General features: G+C 35.2%; 1 long non-coding RNA gene across 1 annotated transcript; it reads left to right on the top strand.

Annotated features, from left to right (window-relative positions):
• The first annotated feature begins 15,615 nt into the window (after positions 1–15,615).
• LOC122307022 lies at positions 15,616–19,369 on the top strand. The gene is made up of 2 exons (XR_006241612.1): positions 15,616–17,794; positions 18,373–19,369. It is a non-coding gene; the product is annotated as an uncharacterized LOC122307022 (long non-coding RNA).
• Positions 19,370–22,302: the final 2,933 nt, after the last annotated feature.

Raw genomic sequence — 22,302 nt, 5'->3', positions numbered from 1 at the left:
TAAGACATCATGTAGACTGCATAGAAAAATAGGAGAAACTACCTTGACTGCGTCAATGATAAATGATAGAATGGAAATATGGTTGCACTTCCTGACTGCTTTCTGGACTCAGGCTCGTCCCCTGGCTATTCACCTGCTCTGTTTTGAGGGTACAATATAATACTTGAGAGCAACCACCTGCTCTGTTTTGAGGGTGCAAAACAGAGGATGTTTGATCTTCTCGATGGAGGAATGTGGTGGTGATGGCTAAGACTTAAGGGATGGTGGGAAGAACATTTGCCGTGTGGGAACGTTTCTGTGTGGAGGAGGAGATGTGATTAGGGGATGTGAAGGGGCGTTAATCTGTGGAGGCGTTGATGCATGGGAAGTTAATGGACGACGATTGTGTGGACCAATAAATTTTCGGCAACCCTAGGTATTTTAATGGGGAATATAAAATGGTTGCCGAAAATTATATATGGGGTTACTACAATAAAGCCTAAATCTGATGAATATATATTGAGTGAGTTTTAGATGAAGTTCTAGATGAAGCATATATACGGAAGGCTTATATTGAGTGAAATTTAGATAAAGCCTAAAATTGAATTCTCTTTTTCTTTAAATTGGGAAAAAAAAATTAGATCACAACGATAAAGCCTAAAAATGATAAAGATTCAAAGATATTTAAAACTTCACTAAAGTTTAAAATTTGATAATTTCAAAACGTTGGAAAAGTACTAATTTACTCACATGTGATTGATAAATTTTCAACATTTTTAAACGCTATCAGCCTACAATGCCACTTCGCTAGGCCTAGAGGCGCTTCCAATTCAAAACTTAGTTTACATTTTAATAAATTTGTACTTAGGGAAAATTTAAAAATCTTCTTTATTTTCTTTAAGTAGAGCTTAGTGGGCCTAATTTTAAAGGTTTATTTCCTCATAAAAGGCTTGCTTAATTTAGATTTGGACAAATAAACGTTGTGTTATTTTAAGGTTTAGTGGTCAAGTTGTATATATATATATATATCTGTGTTATTTCAAGGTTTGTTTCTGCATTAATCTACCTACATTTTATTATCTAAAACTACGAGTTAAGAGTTTGTTTAAGGTATAGTGGTCAAGTTCTTGGGCCTAATTTATTGTCGATGATCTTAAACAATTTCTTAATCATTCGATCTACAAGCGACGTTTTCTTGTATTCTGGCTAGGCGGCCACAATTTGATTGGCCATATTGTTCGGTGTTCAAATGTTTGTTTTGATAGTATGTTTATATCATTAATAGTATTATTATTACTATATCGATCACCATAACTAATAGTATCATAAGTGATATATTATTAGTATAACTAATACTATAGTGATTTATATAGTAACTTTTATTTCTATTTTATAAGAAAGCAAACAACTTAATTCATCATTAAAAAACTACAGAAAGGCATCACGCTCAATGATATGTGAAACAATCTCATGGAAAGAGTTCCACGCAACCATTAAGTCATGTAGATGCCAAGAATTGTAACATGAAGGTCATTTAATATTATTCAATCCCCACATTAGATTAGCCATTCATTCTTTTATTTTTATCACATTTTATAATTCTACCAATTTAATATTATTAATAATTATATTATAATTAAATTAATATTACAAAAACATATTTTCAAAAGTCATTTAATCATTTGAAATGAAAGTGTAGAATACACAATTAATATTTTAATTGGTGAAATGAAAGTGTAGACTATTTTAATATTTTAATTGGTGAAATGAAAGTGTAGGAGTGAGAAAGTAACATATTAATTTTTGGTGAATGAAAGTGGTCTTCCATCTTTAGCTAATAACTATAGACTAAATGTAAAATGTTTTAGATTAATTTGCCCAATCCAATGATAGTCTATTTTACATAAATAATTCAAATTTTGGCCAACATCATCATTTGACCAAGCAAATGAGGATGCTCTAAGAGTAATTGTAGTGGCCCCAACAAATTTTGGTCAAACTTTAAGTAGAAAATTTACTTTTATAAATTTTAACTAGCCACTTTTCACAACACTAAATAATAAACTCAACAAATCTATCACAATTCTATTAAAATATTAATTTTAAACTTTTCATTATTTCAATTTTGTTGTGTTAAAATAGCATAAAATACAAGATCCCATTATATCTAATACGAGATCCCACTATAACCCACTATATCTAATAGCATAAAATAAGGAAAGAGTATAAAAAACAAAGAGGCGGTGAAAAGAAGTCTAAGCAATTAGAAATAATAGACTCACGCAGAGAGGAAAATAAGGAAAGAAGAAGACTAAACATTCATCTGAAGTTGGCGCTCGCCCTCTCAAATTTTCAGAAAATTTGAATTTCCCTCCCAGCTTCTATTTACTCCCTCATTCATATTTATTGCCTTGTTATACGCTACAACACCTCCTCTGCAACCAGCTCATTCCATATTCTCTTCATTCGTTGTGTCCGTGAAGCTTATGAGGAAGCATGAGACGATGAGGATTAGACAGTTGAAAGCTGATTGTCATGGGGTGAGTGGCAGAGTCACAAGCATTTCTACTACTCTTTTTTCTTTTTCTTTTTTGCATTCAGGTAAAATAACATAAATCATTAGGAATGAGGATTCTTAGTTTCTTTTTTTGCAAATATTCTGCAGATAAATTCTTCTGTCTGATACGTGTGCCATGGAAGTTCTTTTTGCCTTAAAGAAATATCATGGTGCATACCAACCAAATGCTCCACATCAAGCCAAAGGTCCCTGTTTTTCAAACAACGTCTAAACCTTTTCATAACATCATTTTCTTTTCAACCAACGTATTTTCAATTTATGTTTAAATTTGTATGTTGCCTTTGTCATTTCATTTTCTCCAATTTCTTTCGGCAGCCAAACAGATAATAATTGAAATTGTTTGTCTTTTTTGGATAATGGTGTGGATGATTTGGATCACCTCTTTATACGCTACAACACCTCCTCTGCAACCTCCTTCCATCTTCTCTTCATTCACTGTGTCCGTGAAGCTCGTGAGAAAGCATAAGACGATGAGGATGGAACGGTTGGAAGCTGATTGTAATGGGGTGAGTGGCAGAGTCACAACCATCGTTGGCCAAACTGTTTTTTTTTTTTTTTTTCCATTTAGGTAAAATAACATAAATTATCAGGAATGAAGATTCTTAGTCTTTTTTTTTTTTGTAAAAATTCTGCAGATAAATTCTTCTCTTTGTCTGATATTAGCCATGGAAGTTCTTTTTGCCTCAAAAAAATATCACGGTGCATACCAACCAAATGCTCCACATCAAGCCAGAGGTCCCTATTTTCAAACGTTGTCTAAACCTCTTCAGAACATCATTTTCTTTTCAACCAACGTATTTTCACTTTGTCATTTCATTTTCTCCAATTTCCTTCGGCTTGATAACAAATTCTAATTGAAATTTTTTGTCTTTTTTGGATAATGTTGTGGATGATTTGGATCATGAGTCTTGTGGGATCTATCTGGTCGTGGAGAAACTGTAGGACCTTTTCTTTCCCTTTATTCTCCTGTCTTCCATACAAGGGTAACTTAAGCTACGTACAGGAATTGAGTTTATAGCATATCTCAAGCCCGACCTTTGACAAGGTGATAACTTTTATATTAAGTTGGTATTATTTAGTTTTCTTTACCTTTCTAGGCGCCGAAACAGATGCTTATTGAATGTTGTAGTCTTACTGGTGGATACGGTAGTGGAACATGATGTGTGGGATCTATTTGGTGTTCTATATTTGCAAATTTTGTTTGTTGTTTGCCAACAAAATCTTGGTGTTCTAGAGCCAAAGAGTGAATTTAATGGTGTTTTTGTCTTGGTAAAATTATTAGCTTTGTATGCTTATGAGGCTCTTGGGTTATGCAGTGGAGATAGTGGCAATGAGTAAGGTGCTCAAATTACTTATGCTAATTAGTCAGTGAAGTTGCCCATGGTACAAAACCAATGGATTGAGGAAGCTTGAATTTTGAATGTACAATTCTTTGTTTCCTGATGTTGTTTCTGGATTGTGTTGCATGACAAAGGCCATAGCCGGAACATGCTCTATTTTTTGGGATTTTGATCATATATATACACCTACAGAGCATTTTATTCTTCCACATTAATGTTTGAATCTAGACTTTTATGCTTGCAGCTACTAGATTAGAAGCTCTCCAGCTTGAGGATCATATGATAATATTACGCAAAGAAACATTTTGCAAAGCATCTTAAAACAATTAATTTTGTAGTTGATTAATTTTGCAATGCTTGATTTTTTCTGGTTAAACACAATTTCATGGGTAATGGTCTTTGTTTTTTGGTCAAGAAGACTAATAAGATTGTTTTTTGGTTTTTTTTCCGCCCAACCATTATACATATACTCTCTTTATTAATGTGGTATAATTTTTTTGATCTTTTCCAGGCTCAACAAATGCATGACAATTTCAAAGAACTATTGGATAAATGTGAAGAACTACCCATGAAAGAAATGGTCCTAAAGCTAATGACAAACACAATGTGAAGAAGAATTATCTATGAAGAACTTTCATGTGCTTTGATTTGTAATTTGTTTTATTATATGAATAATGACCCATTATATCATATTTATTATTAATTGATATATTATATTTTTTTTTATTGTGGGATATCATATTTATTGGTGCGTTCTAAATGTCGTTATTTAATGCAATGAGCTGGTAATGTATTCCTAGCAGCGTTTATATTAATGTCGTTAATTTTAAAAATGTGCCAGTAATGAATTAGTGGTGGCGTTTACAATAAACCGCATTCCAGGAAAAACAAACTGTGGCGTTTAGATAAATGCCGTTAATAAATTCAATGTGATGTAAGCGTACTATTAATGACATTTAAAAAAATGCCACTAATTTATATGATGTGCTGGCAACATAATGTGACGGCGTTTATGTTAATGCCGCTATTTTAAAAAATTGGCTTTATTTAGATAAATGCCGTTAATAAATTCACTAAAATACTATTAGTGGCATTTAAATAAATGCCGCCAAATTGTATGATGAGTCGACAACATACTAGTGGCGGCGTTTAGCTAAACGCCGTTAAATTAGGTTATTGGCGGCGTTTATATAACGTCATTAAATTATTTAAGGTATCGTCGCCAATGTACTATTAGTGACATTTAAATAAATGCCACAAATTTATATGATGTGTCGGTAAATTACTAATAGCGGCATTTATCGTAACGCCGCTATTTTAAAAATTGGCGGCGGTTAGATAAATGCCGTTAAAAATTTAATGCGCCATCACCAATGTACTATTAGTGGCATTTAATTAAATGCCGCTAGTTTATATGATAAGTCGACAATGTAGTAATAGTGGCGTTTATGGTAACGCCGCTAGAATATGCCAGGGGATGGCAACGATAAAGTGGCAGCGTTTCGAGAACCGCTGTTAATGTAGATGCTATGGTGGCGTTTCATGAAATGCTACTAAATTGTATACAAACGCCACTAATGAGATTTACAAATACTGGCGTTTGCGCAAATCCCATAAAAGGAAAAATAGCAACCCTCCAGTAACGGCGGACAGTTATGCCGGTATAAAAATGCCGCGAATTAATTCGCTGCGTTTTCCTGGACAGCTACCGGCGCATAGCCAACGTCGCCAATTCTATCTTTTTTTGTAGTGTGGTGTGGGTCTGAACCTGAAAGGTTACTGGCTTGGGTAGCCACTTATCCTTCCAAATTCTAATGTTTTTCCTATTTTCCACCCTCCAAACTAGCCCTTCCTTCAATAATCCCAAGCTGGACCAGAGACTCCTCCACATAAAAGAAGGAGAGCCTTTCAATTTTGCCTCCATCACATCACAATCCTGGAAGTATTTTTGCTTGAAGATTCTCGACACTAGTGAGTGAGGATCCTTTATCATTCTCCATAATTACTTAGCTAGAAGGGCTCTATTGAAGCTACTTCGATCCTTGAATCCTAGCCCTTCTTGGTTTTTTACTTCCCCCAAATGTTTCCATGATTTCCAATGAATACTCTTCCCCTCTCCCTTATGATTCCACCAAAATCTGGCCATAAGCATTTCAATTTCTTTTAGGATCAATCTAGGTAACTTGAAAACACTCATAGAGTAAGCTGATATAGCCTACAAAACACTCTTGATGAGAATTTCCTTTCCAACTGAGGATAAGAATTTGGACTTCCAGCTATTTATTCTTTTCCAGATCTTCTCCTTTAAGACTCTGAAGATGTTGTATTTTGATCTATCCACAATGGTAGGGAGACCAAGATATTTGTTGTAATTGTTGCATCTAGTGTCATTCACTTGCTGCATAATGAAATCCTTTGCTTCTCTCTTTGTATTTGAGCTAAAGAAAACACTTGTCTTCTCTTTGTTCAGAGTTTGACGTGATGCTTTCTCATAGAGAGCCAACAGTTCCTGAATCTGGTACCACTCAATCACCTTTGCTCTACAAAAAATCACACAATCATAAGCAAAGAGAAGGTGTTTTATTTTTAGGCCACCCCTAGACACAGCCACACCCTTGATGAGGCCTTTTGAATCAACTTTATCCAGCAGAGAACTAAAAGCTTCAGCACATAACAAAAATAGGTAAGGTGACAAGGGGTCACCTTGCCTTATTCCCCTTGAAGGAATAATGGTCTCCCCTGGTTCCCCATTAATAATTGTAGATTAAGAGACTGTTCTAACACAAACCATCAACAATTCAATCCATTTCTTGCCAAAACCCACCTTCAGCAGCAAAGCCTCTAGGAAATTCCACTCCACTCTATCGTTGGCCTTTGACATGTCTAGCTTAATGGCCATGAATCCCTCCCTCCCTTTTTTCTTTGAATGCATGGTGTGAAGAAGCTCGTAGGCTACCATTATGTTATCAGTAATGAGTCTGTTAGGACTTAATGCACTTTGGTTCGATGAGATCATCTTCTCCAACACTCCTTTCATTCTGTTTGCCATAACTTTGGATATCAATTTATAGGTTACATTGCACAGAGATATCAATCTGAAATCATGGACAATCTTTGGAGGGTTTACCTTGGGAACTAGCACAATATGAGTATGATTTAATTCCCTTGGCATCCTTCCAGTGTTAAAAAACTCCACAATTGCTTGAGAGACATCCTGCCCAACAATCTTCCAATGTTCTTGGTAGAGTCCTGCACTATAGCCATCCAGGCCTGGTGATTTGAAAGGTGACATCTGTTTTAGGGCCAACTCCACCTCTTTGGTAGAGAAACTCATTTCCAACTTATAATACATTTCAGATGTTACACTTTGTTCTACCCCTTGTAGACACTGGTTAATACACCCAAGCTCAGGCTGTGTGGACTGGTAAACTATTTTAAAATGAGCTTTGAAGCCTACTACTATTGCCCCCTTCTCAAACAGTTCTGAACCATTCATATCTACCACTCTCTTGATGGTGTTTTTTTTCCTTCTTTCGTTCACACATGCATGGTAAAATTTTGTGTTTCTATCAGCCCCAATCAACCAATGCCTCTTAGCTCTTTGCTTCCACCTTGTGTCTTCTTGGTTTAGCATGAAATCGAGCTCCTGTTGTACCTTTTTTTGTTCTTTAACATTTCCAGGCCCTGCACTCCTCTATAACAAATTCAGCGAGTGAGTCTTCTCTCTTATGGCACCAAGTCTCTCCCTTTCTATCTTTCTACTCCAATGTCTAAGCTTTACCTGTGTGGTTTCCAACTTGGTCATCACCCTGTTCAGACCACTCCCTCTTCCATTGTTTTGTCTCCACGCCTCAACTACAACTTCACTACATCCCTCCTCAATCCAACTAGCCTCATACTTGAAAGAAAGAAAGCCCCTCTGAACATAGCACCTCTCAATATTGCAATTTAGTAGTATTGGGTTGTGATCAGAACATATGGCTAGGAGGGTCTCAACTGTATGCACAGGATATTGGGATATCCACTCCTCATTTGCTATGGCTCTATCAAGTCTCTCCCTTGTGAATGTTTCATCTTCATGACGATTGCTCCAGGTGAACTTATTGCCTATACACCCCTGATCATGCAAATTCCCTGTCTCCATTATGGATCTAAATGAGCTCATAAGTTTTTCACTTCTAGGATTCCCCCCCTCCTTCTCATTGTTATAGAGCACTTCATTAAAGTCTCCTATGATTCCCCATCCCCTATTCTCAGGCCTGAAAGACGATAATAAGTCCCACGTCTAGCTTCTAAAAGTTGATACTGGATGCCCATAAAAACAAGATAGGAGCCATTTGCTATTGTTCTATTCATCAGTTACCATTACATTGATGTGATACTGTGAGTAGTTGACTAGTTCTGCAAGCCTTTCATCCTTCCACAAAAACATAAGGCCTCCACTCCTACCTACTGCTTCTACCACTACACAACCATTAAAATTAAGTCTCTTTGCAGTCCTGTGGGCAACGTATGACAACTTGGTCTCCATTAAGAAGACCACATCGGTTTCTTTTCCTTTTCCATCAGGTAAAGACTTTGAACTGTCCGGGGGTTTCCAAGCCCCCGATAGTTCCAGCTTAGGATCTTCATGGTGCCTGGTTGGGCTGTCTCACAACCTTCACCAATACAAATGGAGAAACATTCTCATCAAGTTTCTCATTCAAAAGAGATTTCTTAACTTTTTCACAGGATTAAGGCTTTCATTGCTTACCTCAACTAGACGCTTCTTCCCTTGGGATCTAGTGACTACTGAAGATGATACTGGTTTCTTTCGCACACGAGCTTGCCGTTTCTAGCTACAACCCTCCCCTTGCCTTGGTGAACACTGTGTTAACCAAGCCACCCTTCCCTTCCCTTCTGTAAGTGTAGTAGTCGTTGGAGGATATCTTGTCTGGCCCTTGGGCTCCAAATGAGTACAGAGCTGGTCATTGCCTCCCTTAGGCCCATATCCCTCTTTAGGCCCATTGACAGTAACTTCTCTCATCTTGTCTTCCCGCCCACTTTCTTCCCGCTGTTTTGCCAGTTTTTCTGTTCCCCCCATTACCAGTTGGTGTACATTGCCCGAAGCTACCATCCCTTCCTCTGCATCTGCTGTAGGCCATACCCTTTCCCCCTCAACTTGACGTCCTCCACCTTTGACAGTCGTTAGGGACTGTGTATTGGAAAATGTGGAGGCAGACTGCCTATCCTTTCCACTGTCGTGCAGCCCTTCAACCCTACTGCCTGTATCCCCTTTCATCTCTGCCTGTCCACCGCCTCCCTCTAAGAACTTCCCTTTCCTTCCTCTGTCATTTCTATTAAGAATAAAACCACATCTAACATATCCTTCCACCTTGAGCCAGGGCCCAAACTAAGGCTTTAAGTCCTACCCTTCTCCTTGACGCTCTCGATGTGATAGGTAGCCCCTCTCCCCATGAAGAATCTAGCCACATTTGAAACAGATTCTTGGTAGATTCTCAAAGTGAAAGTGAACCCAATATTTTGAGTTCTCGACATTGATAAATTGACCCCTGCGAATGGCCTTATTCGGTACTATCTCCACTTTTACCCATAAGCATCTCCCCCATCCTATACCATCCTCTTCTACGTCTACCTCAATGCCCCTCCCTACTGACTTACTTACCTGGTTACCCCATTCCAGTGTCATACAACCTAGTGGTGGGTCATGGACTTGCATCCAAAAAACTTCCCGGTCGAAAAATATACTCCCTGGCCTCTTCGTTCCATCATTAGGCACTAGCAGGAATAGAGAGGAATCAAAAGACCAGGGCTTACCTTCGAGAATTCTATACATGTCTGCATGTCTCTCAAAAGTAATGACAAAAATGTTCTTATCCACTTCTTGGAAGATGGCCCTTTTGCTAATCCTCCAAATTTTGGCCATGGTGTTGCTAATCGTATCCTTGCCCACCACTCGATCAGAACAGATTTCCCTATCAAACATTTTTTGCCCTTGCGTTCTATTTCTTCCTTCCCACTCCTGACTACTTCCACCACCTCTTCCTCCTCCTCTGTCAGACTAAACTTCCTCCATTGTTCCTCTAAGCCTACCATCCTACTGCTCTCTCCCCTCAGCATGGATGGCCTGTCTAATGAATGACCAACGAACTACTGCTCACCACCTCTGAGGTTGCCGAAGCTCCACTCTAGAGAGGAGACATTTTTTTTTTTTTTTTTGTGATAGTTGTTATAAACTATATATTAGTATTAGTTATAAACCTATATTATATATATTAGTACAGCTATATAAATTATAATATATTAGACTATATATAATATATTTTATGTTTAAAGCATATGATTAATTAAATTTCATTTTTAAGATTAAACTTTATTTTATAAATTACAATAATATTATCTTATATATAATTATATTAATAACATATGATCCAACAAATTACAAATGTTCATATTTAAGATTAACATTTTTTGTTATAATTTATAAATTATAATATGAAATTATTTCATATATGATATATAATATATAATTATATATATTACATATAAAAATTTCACATATAATTATATATTATATATAAAACTTATATATTTAATATTTTGTATGATATTAATTTTGTATAAAACGTTTATATAAAATATTAAATTTATTATTATTTTTTTTTTATCAACCGGTCCTAGAAATCGCAAAACTGGGTTTAGACAATACAAGAATGAGTCCTGAACTAGACCAGTCCAGCCAGTCTGGTTCGAACTGGTTTTCCAGTTTAAATTTACAACCCTAAATTTGAGACCATCTATAAAACCAAACAAAGCCTCAATCATTTTAGGTTTGTTCTTCATTTTAACTTAAATGAAGGCTGACCAGATCGTTTTTTCATATCCTTTAAGAAGTGTTAGGGTTTCTTGCTAGTTCGATTTGCCAAAAGGAAATAACATAGAACAGTAGACTGTTTGTATTCTCTTTATTGGCTTGAAGAAAAATAAATAAAAGTGCAAACACCTTAATCTCAGGAGAATAGCCTAAAATGTGTGTTGAAAGATATAATTCAACAAGATAGTGGAGAAGCACAATTGTTTTTAAAAATTATGTGCTACAGCAACAAAAAGGATAGAAAAAGAAACGTGGACACCTTAACCTCCCAAAAGAACATAATTATTATTATTCTTATTTAAATTCAAATAAAATTTGATAAAAAATAATATTATCCTAAAAAATTTAAAAACTTCTTAAAATATTTTAAAAATATGAAGATTTTCTTCTAATCCCATATAAAATTCTTGAGTCTTCTTAAAATTATGAAAAAATGGTTCTATATTTTTTTAAATTCATAATTTGTGCATCCAAAATATAAAAATGAGTATACATACATAAAAAAACAAAAATATACCACCAAAAATTTAAAAAATTGGAAATATGAGTTAAAATAATATACAATCCAAAAGATATTTCTTATAAATTGAAAGAATATGAAATTAAATTAGGTCAATAATGTGTTTTCTTATCCTTATAAACAACAAAGTGTATAATATATACATATACATACACATGGTCTTGAATGCAAGCATTATGATCATTGCATACATCAATATGCCCCCCAAAATAGAATTCCTAGTTCCGCCATTGACTAGACACATTCATGCTATGGCCTACTTTGATCTAGATACTTTGTCTTTTAATATAAACTTTGCATTTCATTTGGAAATCAAGTAATACAATTGTTGTCTATATTTAGACATCCCACAATAAAATCTAGGATTTCCTCTATCCACAATTTTTCATCTATAACCAATGCTTTTTTTGCTAAAGTATGAGCAACCACATTCTTTTCTCTATGAGCAAACTATATAGCCTAGTTTAATTATATGTTCTTGAAATAAAATTTGACATCCTCTGCTATAAGACTATAACAGGTCAACACTTCTTCATTACTACACACTGCCAAGATGACTTCCTTTGTATCCCCTTCGAATCTAGCTTTCTAAATATTAAGATCACAACACAACTCTATTGCTTTCCTCAAAGCATAACATTATGTGCTTCTTCTACATTATTTTTTGATCACACACAACAACCAAGGCCTTGCCTTCCTCATCTCTTATCATGATACAAATTCCCATTACCTTCCTTCCTTTTTAGGTCCAAAGAAGCATCCTAGTTAGCCTTTACAAATCCTATTTTTGGTTTTCCCCAGCTCAGTTATTTTACCCATTAATATGCACTTATCCACCAAGTTTACAAGAATTCCGAGAAGCTTGATGGTCTTTTAGAGTAGAAATGATTAGATTCCTTGGACAATCCACTCTTTTTTCAAAAACAAAACCATTTCTACGCAACCATACCTTTCTGAATGTCACTGCCAACTTCTCCAGCTGACTCTTGTTCAAAGAAGGCATGAATTTCTCCCAAAATAGCATAAAGTCTCCTTCAAATTTGCCCCATTTTTTAACATAGCTACTATCACTTCCCCAAATATCATTTATTGTAGGACACTCCCACAACACATGCATAAGGGACTCTTATTCAACTTCACACATAGGGCACCTTTTATCCTTCATCACTCCCATCTTATAGAGATTCACTTTAGTAGGTAAATAGGTCATTGCCAGCTTTCCAAAGAAACAGTTTTGTTACTCCTGACACCTCCAAGTCCCATATATTCTTCCACCTTTCATCCTCTTTAACTTCTTTTGAGCTCTCTCCTTTGATCTTCTCCCTTTTATCCACATGCAAAAAATATGCACTTTCAACAAAAAAAAAACTCCCCTTTTTTAAGGAACCCCAAAACATCTTATCTTTAGCTCTACCTCATCTCAATGGTACGCTAAGAATCTTCTCAGCCTCTTCTCTATGAAAAATGGTTCTACTATGTTCTTCATCCCACTCACCCTTCTGCTTATCAATTAAAGCTTTAGCCCTTGAGTTTGCCTACAGCAAAGATACTAGAGATTGAACAACATAAGAAGACGGGCTAGGAGGCCACTTAGAACCCCATATCTTATTGTCTCTCCCATCACCTACTCTCCACCTAATCCCTTCTTTTAACAGTTCCCTAGCTGACCATATGCTTTTCCAAACAAGAGAAGGTTGTGAACCCAGTTTAGATGTATTAAAGCTTTCCAAGTCCCTAAAGCCCAAGCCACCCCTACCTTTTTGTAGTCCCATCTTATCCCACTTCCTCCACACAATCCCCTTCCTATCCTGCAGTTTACCCCACCAAAATTTGGCAAACAAACCATTGATCTCCTGGCACAATTTCTTAGGTAGTTTGAAAACACACATGGTATATGTTGGTATGGCCTGCAGAATTGCCTTAATCATGACTTCTTTACCAGGTTGTGATATAGAGTTGTTTTCCCAACTAGTCATTTTCTACCATATTCTTTTTTTAAGATTCCTGAAAGTATTGAGCTTTTATCCTCCAACCATAGCAAGAAAACCAAGGTACTTCTCATAGGTTCCACAAACAAAAGAATTACTAGCTTCCTTTATGGCCTTCTTATCTACTGCCTTAGTATTTCTATTGAAAAAAATAGAAGTCTTGTCTGTATTAAGGAATTAGCCTGAGGCTATTTCATAGATTTTCAGCACCTCTTGAATTCTTCTCCACTCCTCAATCCTTGCTCTGCCAAATAAAATTCAATTATCTGCAAAGAGCAGATTATTGATACTGGTACCCCCTCAAGCCACTTGCACCCTTCTTGTAAATTGCTGCTCCTCATAGTACTTTAATAGAGAGCTTAAGCCCTCAGTACAAATTAAACACAAATATGGTGACAAGGGGTCACCTTGTCTCAACCCTCTTGTGGGCTCAAACTTGTGGCCAGTGATAAAGGGTTAGAATTGCATAATTAAGTTGTTTAAATGAGTGATTTATTTTATCAAATAAGAATTGAACACTTGATTATGCATCAAATTCTAATATTGAATGTCAAATTAATTGATGCCAATATTTTTGCACATCAAAGTCTCATATTTGCCCTTGAAATACTTAAACTATAATATCATTTCATTTATATATTGTAGGGCATTTATGGAAGGAAAGAATGAATGGGACCTATGAAAAAAAAAAAGAGAAAAGTTAACTATGGTTTTATGGAATCTCATCTAATAGAGATCAAATGCACACATTCGGACACCATGCAAGGGACTCACATATACACATGCAATATACATGCAGAACACTTCACTCGGACAGCCAACAGCAGGAGCACACATGCATCATCACGTTGGACCACATGCTAAAAGCAACTCACGCATGACAACAACAAACTCACTCGGCAATGAACCTGCAGCAAGGACAAAAACACATGCACATGCAGTGCAGAAAGCATTCGGACCACATGCTAAAAGCAACTCACGCATGACAGCAACAAACTCACTCGGCAATGAACCTGCAGCAAGGACGAAAACATATGCACATGCAGAACAGCAACCACTCATTCGGATGTGCACACATGCAGAACACATGCAGAACAGAAAGCAGGAGAAGAATCTACAGCAGAACACATGGACAGCACACATGCAGCTACTACATGCAGCAACCACTCATTCGGACAGCAGCTACTACAGCAATGAACCTGCAGCAAGGACAAGCACACATGCACATGCAGCAGACCATTCACTCGGACGTGCAGCAGGAGAAGAATGGGAGGCAGCAACATGCATGTGCAGCAGCTGGAGATCAGCTATCTATTTAGCTGGAATCAGCAGCAGGAAAACGAGGGGGAGTTGGGTAGCTTAGTTAAAGAGCTCTTAAGTTTTTTTCTTTCTTTCATTTCGTAGAGTAGCTTAGCTTAGATTTTTATTTTCTTTCATTTGTTTTCTTTTTCGCTTAAGCTAGGAGTTGAGTAGCTTAGTTTGTATTTTTATTTTCTTTCTTTTGTTTTAGTTTTTGCGCAGCGAGTTTATTTTTCTTGCACTTTCTTTTGTTTTTTTTTTATTCGGCTACTGCAGTAGCTTAGCTTGGAGTTTATTACTTTCTTTCATTTTCATTCGGTGTTGCAGCAGTTTTATTTTTATTTCATTTTCGTTTCAGACAGTATCTTTATTTTTATTCAGCTATTTCTTCGTTTTATTTTTCATGGTTGCTCTTCATTCTATTTTCTGCAATTTACGTTTCAGTTTTTATTTTAGTATTTGTTCTCCTGCGGGCGGTGGCAACATCTTTAGGATTTATCTCATTCGGATATTTTCTCAAGTTTTGTCATGACTCAACTTAGATTTATTTTTATCGCTAGAAACATAATGTGTAGCTAATTTTTGAAGCTTGGGTTGTGGAACGAAGCTTGATTTGTTTTGGATTCTAGATCGATGCAATATTTTGTTGTTAATTGTTGATTTTACTACGTTACTAGTCAGATTTAAATTGAAAACAGATTGCGGCTCTTGCTCTTGTTTTGTTGTTGATGTAAGGCACAACAAAAGCTTGAAAACTATCAAGGCCTCTCTCAGTTGTTTGTTAATGTGTGTTTGGCTAGTAAAGTAGAGAATCCCTTAGAAAAAAATATTGCAAAAACTTAAACATAACTTTTTATCTTCCATTTATCAATGCCTTGACTGAATTGTTAATCGAGAAAATTATCTAGAATCCGAAATAAAGAGAGTCTCATACCCAACCCAAGTGTTCGTTAATTTGTTTGTTTTAGAAACTCTAAGTTCAACTTCAATTATCTTCTTGCATTGCATTTGAATTTATTTTTATCTCTCATCCTTGATTCATTTGTTACTCACAAATCTCTTATTCGCTCTGATAACCCATTGTCCCTGTGGAATACGATCCTGGACTTATCCTTGATACAACTTGACACTTCTACACTTGGAAGCACATTCGACCACGAGTCAGCTAGGTACTCCATTTATTAACACAAAGTAAGCAATAGATTTAATACACTTCATCACTAAGCTCACCTTTTCTCACAAAACCTTAGTTTTGTCAAAACAACCTCCAAAAACTCCCACTCTACATGATCATAGACTTCAGACATATCTAACTTCATGGCTATGCTCCCTGCTTTACCCTTTTTCCTAGTCTTCATGGAATGTAATAACTCATAGGCAACCATTATATTGTCATTAATCAACCTTCCAGGGAAAAAAGCACTTTAGTTTGGGGATATAATATCATATAACACTAGTTTAAACTTGTTTGCAATGGTTTTAGAAACTATTTTGTACATAACATCACACAAACTTATGGGTCTAAACTCACTCACTTTTTCTGGGTTTTTTTGTCTTAAGAATCAAAGCTAGATAAGTGTAGTTAAGAGAAGGGTCTAGAGGGTTACCATTCATTATAGACACAACTGCTTTACACACCTTGCCTGACACTATGCTCCAATGATTCTGATTGAAACATGAGCCAAAGTCATCTGGTCCAAGAGCTTTTAGTGGGGCCACCTGCTTCACAGCTTCTTCCACCTCTATTTCATAAAACTTCTGGATAACCTTTCATTCATTTCAATTTTCAGCTGTAACCCTTTTATCCATTCCCACAAGAGAGGTCTCAATCTCTTCTCTACTTGGCTTTGTAGTTTGAAACAACTTCCCAAAATAATTCCTGAAAGCTTCTTCAATCTCCTTATGTCTCACAGCCATTATGTTACTCTCATCTTCCACCTCTTTAATGTTGTTTCTTCTTCTTCTTTGAATGGCACAAACATAGAAATATTTAGTGTTCCTATCTCCATGCTTGTACAAATTATTTTTGAAAATTGCTATTTGTATGAAGACTTTCACGTGGTGTTTCTTATGCATTCTTGCACTCTAATTTTTTTTTATTAAATAAAAGAGGTCAAGCGTCCAGACCCACCAATACCCTTCAATGGGGGTAAGTTTTTCCTTTTTTCAACTTAGAGTAATAAGTTTTGTTGCTTATCATTTTCACACACTATACACTATATTTATTATTATTTTATTTTATTCTTTTTAAATTAATTGAGTACTTCTACTCATTATTCATACACCACACATTTGGTAAGAGAAAAAAATTAAAAAATTATATATGGTGAGTGGTATGAGGATGATGAGTATAATTTTTTTTGAATAATATTAAATATAGTCTTAAAGTATGCAAAATTTGTACATTTTAAAAATATATATATAATCTTCCATTAAAAATATTAATTTTTACATGTAAATCTCACTTTTATTAACTTACTATAATTATCGCACATATGGTTTGTAATGAGCAAAAAAAGATAAATAATATTTACAGTTTTAGAATATGCAAAATTCATGCACTCTTTTTGAAAAAATGACTACATCTATGATCTACAGACAAATTAATTTTTAAAAATAGATTGCACTTGTTTTTAAAATGTGTACACAAAATTTACACAATTTAAAATTGTATCTACGTTATTATGAAAAAATTATATAACTTAAAAAATTAAAAAATTAATTTTATACGATACAAATCAAGAAGATTTGAATTGTTAAAACGTAAAGGAAAATGATTCACATACATCAGATTACACAACTCAATGCAAAACAGTCCTGAATGTTCACGTTACATCATCTTTTCTTTTATTCTGTTTTTCTTTTTTAAAGAAATGAAGTTCAGTTTAGCTTATTTTCTCAAAAAAAAAAAAAAGCTAAATACAAGTGCCATGTGCAATCGTGGTGCAATTGTAGCCTTCGTCACTTTAATAAAACAACATCATTTCATAAACAAAGCCCCTCCTCCCGTCTTCTTCAAACTCTCTTTCTCCCTCTTCATCTCAGATTAGGTGGGAGCAATAACATGGAGATTCTCACTTGTCAAGGATGCAAAGGCTGAACCCACAAAACCACTAAGCATCATCATCAACAGTGCTACTAAGTTGGAACTCCCTCTCCTTCTCAGCTTTCTCATCCTTCCCAACTTGCTCAACCCACTCTACACCAACCCCACAAGTATGTTCTCTTGTGTTTGCCAAAGTCTCACTTTGATGGCTTTTGAAAATTTTATTTATGAAATCTGCAATTGCATTCCTAGCAAAAGAAACAATTTTTTTCTTGTAAATATTTTTTTGTATTTTTCAATTCATACTCATATTTATAATCTGTTTAGCTAATTTTTTATGGATTAAATTAGAAGTTAGATTCCATAACATTAGACAGTGGTGGTTTATCTTCTGCTATCCATAAAATCTTGAATGTATCGGTTGGCTCTCAAACTAAAGCTAGAAAAAGTAAACGGGTTTGCAAATTGTTCGAGATATTTGGCAATTTGCGAACTGGAACTTGAGAGAAAGTTATGAATTGGGTTTGGGAGAATTGAAATCGGGTTTGTGAACTGGGAAAGATCTGAAGATTAAGTAATAAGCAAATTGGAAGTAGAAGAAAGTGATTTGCGAATTGAACTAGGAGAAAGTCTGGGTTTAGGAGAATGGGAATCAGGTTTCTTCACTGTAACTTTATCTGAGTATGCTTCTTCTTCTTCTTGTTTTGTATTTTAATTTTGCATTGATGCTGACGTCACGTTTTGCCAGGTCACACGATTGCATACCGACTCCTACCCATGACTGTACATAGCATAATTGTATTTTCTCTACCCGAACAGAACCCACCACAACGGCTGAACAACCACAAGTTCAAGAGGAATTCGCACCCCTTTGCCCCCTCTTTCTCAACTTTCTATCGTCTCTCTCTCACCCCATATCTCTCATTATCTCCCTATCAATTAAATGAAATGTTGCTTCATTTCATACTGAAAAAAATTGTGACTTTTTAATGAATGCTGTTTCAAGTCGGTAGTCTCCTATTGTTTCAAATCAAATACAAGATTTTGACATACTAAACACCCACATGAACACCTGACACTTTGAAAATTGCTTAGGTCATGCCCAACTTGCGAAAAGCATACCCATTTAAATTTTAAATTTTTGCAACCAGATTCACAAAAGCGAGGCTATTATGGAGACAAGGAGACCAAAAGTATGTCTGGAGACATGCACAAAGACAAGTACCGAAACATGGATGTGGTGACGAGCAGTTATTTTTCAACGATGGGACAAATAACTACCGTGGGGCAACGTCAATTTTGGGATTGTGTAAAGGTTTTAGTTTCAGCTTAGGAGAAAATGAACGAGAGTTTAGGTGTGGCAGTAGCCTTTGTTGTCGGCATCCAACGGTGGCAACGATGGCTGGCGATGGTTGTGCGTGCTTAGGGGTCTTGGGGCCTTGAGGCCTGAGGGAGAACCCCGGGAGATCAGAGAGCATCCAATTTTGAAATTTCAAAATTTTATATCTGAGCTCCCAACTTCCCTCTTACGCAATTATTTTTTTCTAAAAAAAAAAAATAAGGTATTCACTTGCCATGTAGGACTGTTGTGCAAAGTGAAGTGTAAAGTGTACTGCGGGTATCACCACTCAAACGTAAATGGGTAGCAAATCGTAGAATACCACGTCAGTGCGTAAAAATCAATGCATAAAAGGTTTTGTACATGTAGCAACGCTCATTATTTTTTGCCCTTTGTTTCCACCAGAGATCTTCCTTATCTAGTAGCAAGTTCAATTCTGCATTTACCTTATGATTTCATCCACATTACTATAGCATTCCTCTGCTTGCAAACTTTGTAACAACTTAGTTTTTTCTTCTATTTTCTTCTACCTCCCGTTCCTTCCTCCTGCATTTTTTCCATCTCTGAAAAGTTGCTCTACTTTTCTGCAATAAACTAGTCACACTGTTATTCTGTGAACCTTCATCTTCTGTGACGCTTCCAAATTTCATTTGGGATCGGATAGACATTTGAAACATCGAGACATGCAATACAAGGTTGCTTACCCCCGTTCATGACATATAAGATGTAATGTTCCTAACATGCATCTAACATTATGCAATATTCGCAGCGGATAAATTTTTTTCTTTAGCAATACTATGCACCAAATTGAAAATATCTCAAATGCTTAAAACATACTTAATACATGAAGACCCATTGAACATCTAAGATCACAACACTAGTCCAAAATGGTTATGATTCAAAAAGTACAGGAGATGCAACTCCATCATACAAGTAGTAATTTAAGTTAACTACTACATTAACATTGACGTCTCACCGTCACTCAATCAATTGTGTCCAGTTAGTCAACTCCTGATTCTTTTTCAGGTCCTATAAAAAGATCTACCATTCAGGGGGGAATAGTAGTTGGGACTACCATAGTGAGATTTGATTACAAATCTCAGTAAGTTAACAAAAAACCTTTGCACAGGCTAATGATGCATGCATGACAGTAAAAGCATGAATGCATAATCAAATTCATAAGTAATTATAGCATAACTTGACGTACAACATAGCATAACTGACATAACGTAAATTGAAACGTGAACTGAACTTGACTTGACATGAATTTGATCTGAAACTTGATTTAACATGAACTTGCTCTGAAACTTGACTTAACATGAACATGATCTGAGACTTATTCTTTAACTTTTTAAATACATACTCCACAGTTGTTGTGGCCCCATGTATTCTACGTGCCACAATTGCTGTGTCTCACGTAGTATATACATCACAATTGCTGTGACCCCATACTTCGTGTGCCTGAAACTTATTTTTTAACTACTTAAATACATACTCAACAGTTGTTGTGGCCCCATGTATTCTACGTATCACAATTGTTGTGTCTCACATAGTGTATGCGTCACAATTGCTGTGACCCCATACATAAGTAATCAAAGCATAACTTGACGCACAACATAGCATAACTGACATAACTTAATTGAAATGTGAACTGCACTTGACTTGATATGAACTTGAACATGAACATAATATGTACGTGAATATAACATGACATAACATAAACTTGATCTAAAACTTATTCTTTAATTGCTTAAAGACATACTCCATAGTTGTTGTGGCCTCATGTATTCTACGTGTTACAATTGTTGTGTCTCATGTAGTGTATGCGTCACAATTGCTGTGACCCTGTACATAAGTAATTAAAGCATAACTGAACTTGAACTGAATTCTGACAATCAAAATGATTTCGCCAAAAGTACCTCGGGTGAATTACAAAAGGAGATGCTCGGACAATCATAATGATTTCATCACAAGTATCCTAAACATAACAAACTTAAACGTAACTCGAAAGACATGACGTACTCGAGATAGAAACATTTCGTAACATGGCATAACATGTAAGATACAACATATTTAACATGACATACTTGTAACAGTGAATATTACATGACTTGACATACATGTAATAAATGGCATATTTAACATGATGTACTTGCAATGTATATTAATAAGTGACAAAACATCTTGTGTAACAGATGAAAACTCATGACAGAATAAATTTTGTGTAACAGAAAAATATGTGATAACTTGACATGGTATGGCATATATGATAACACATATACATACACTGTAGTTCCTTTACTCAGCACACATACACAGTAAACTGCTAGTAAGTTAAAAGCTAACTTACCTCGATCTCCTCATTTCTTATGAAAGCTCAGCGCGATCACGAGGAATTGTAATTAGTGATTTAAAAGTTAGAAATAAATAAATAATAATTTGAAATATGGAAAAATACTAACTTAAGAGTAAAATTTTCATTTTACCCTCTACATGTAGAAAAATGACCATTTTACCCCTAACTTAAGGGTTTTGCATGTTAACTCCAAAAGTCACCAAAATTTACATGCCTCATGTAAATTTTATCCTAAACACAAATATAAATTTAGAAAAATTTAAAACTAATCACAACTATTAAAATTCCATAGGGCCGAAATTCTCATATGCTATTTCCATTGATTTTTGTTTCTAACTTGTTTTGATCAACCTTTTGATTTATGACTTATAAAGATGTGATCTTCAAACCAAACCGTCATATGATTTAAAAATATATCCTAAAACATATATAAGCTTCTAATTCAAGATCGCATGGTTAAAGATTAACCAAAACATAAATTGAGCCAAGAACATCCACACTTTGGCCTATCCGAATATCTGTTTGCATAATATTTCATATCTTTAAAACTAACATCAAATATATTCAAAATAATATTCTAATATGTATATAAGAGGCTTATAATCCTCCAATAAAATTATCAAAGCCATTGGAATAGGTTTAAACCACCAAAGATTCAAACATTCTCAAAACAGAAATTGTTTTTCCTCTTCTAGTTTCTAAGTTTCTAGATCTAAGAAAATATTTCATCAAAACCTTTAATCATGTAACAAATCCTAAACCAATAATCATATAATCATGTTAAAAATACTTCATAAAAATTTCGGGTCAAGATCTATTCATTAGTTTGGTCAAAAACTCCAAAATACAACATATTCTCCAGTTTATCTCTCAGAATGACCTTTCTAGAGTTTAAACAATATTTGAATAATCAAATGATCTTAAAATGGAACAAATAAGCTATCCACATAAACTAGACTCAAAAAGGAACAACTTTTATGAAT

The sequence above is a fragment of the Carya illinoinensis genome, chromosome 4, assembly GCF_018687715.1.
Source record: "Carya illinoinensis cultivar Pawnee chromosome 4, C.illinoinensisPawnee_v1, whole genome shotgun sequence".
Taxonomy (NCBI): domain Eukaryota; kingdom Viridiplantae; phylum Streptophyta; class Magnoliopsida; order Fagales; family Juglandaceae; genus Carya; species Carya illinoinensis.
Note: the sequence above shows the minus strand (reverse complement) of the source record. Positions and strands in the feature narration are given on the sequence as shown.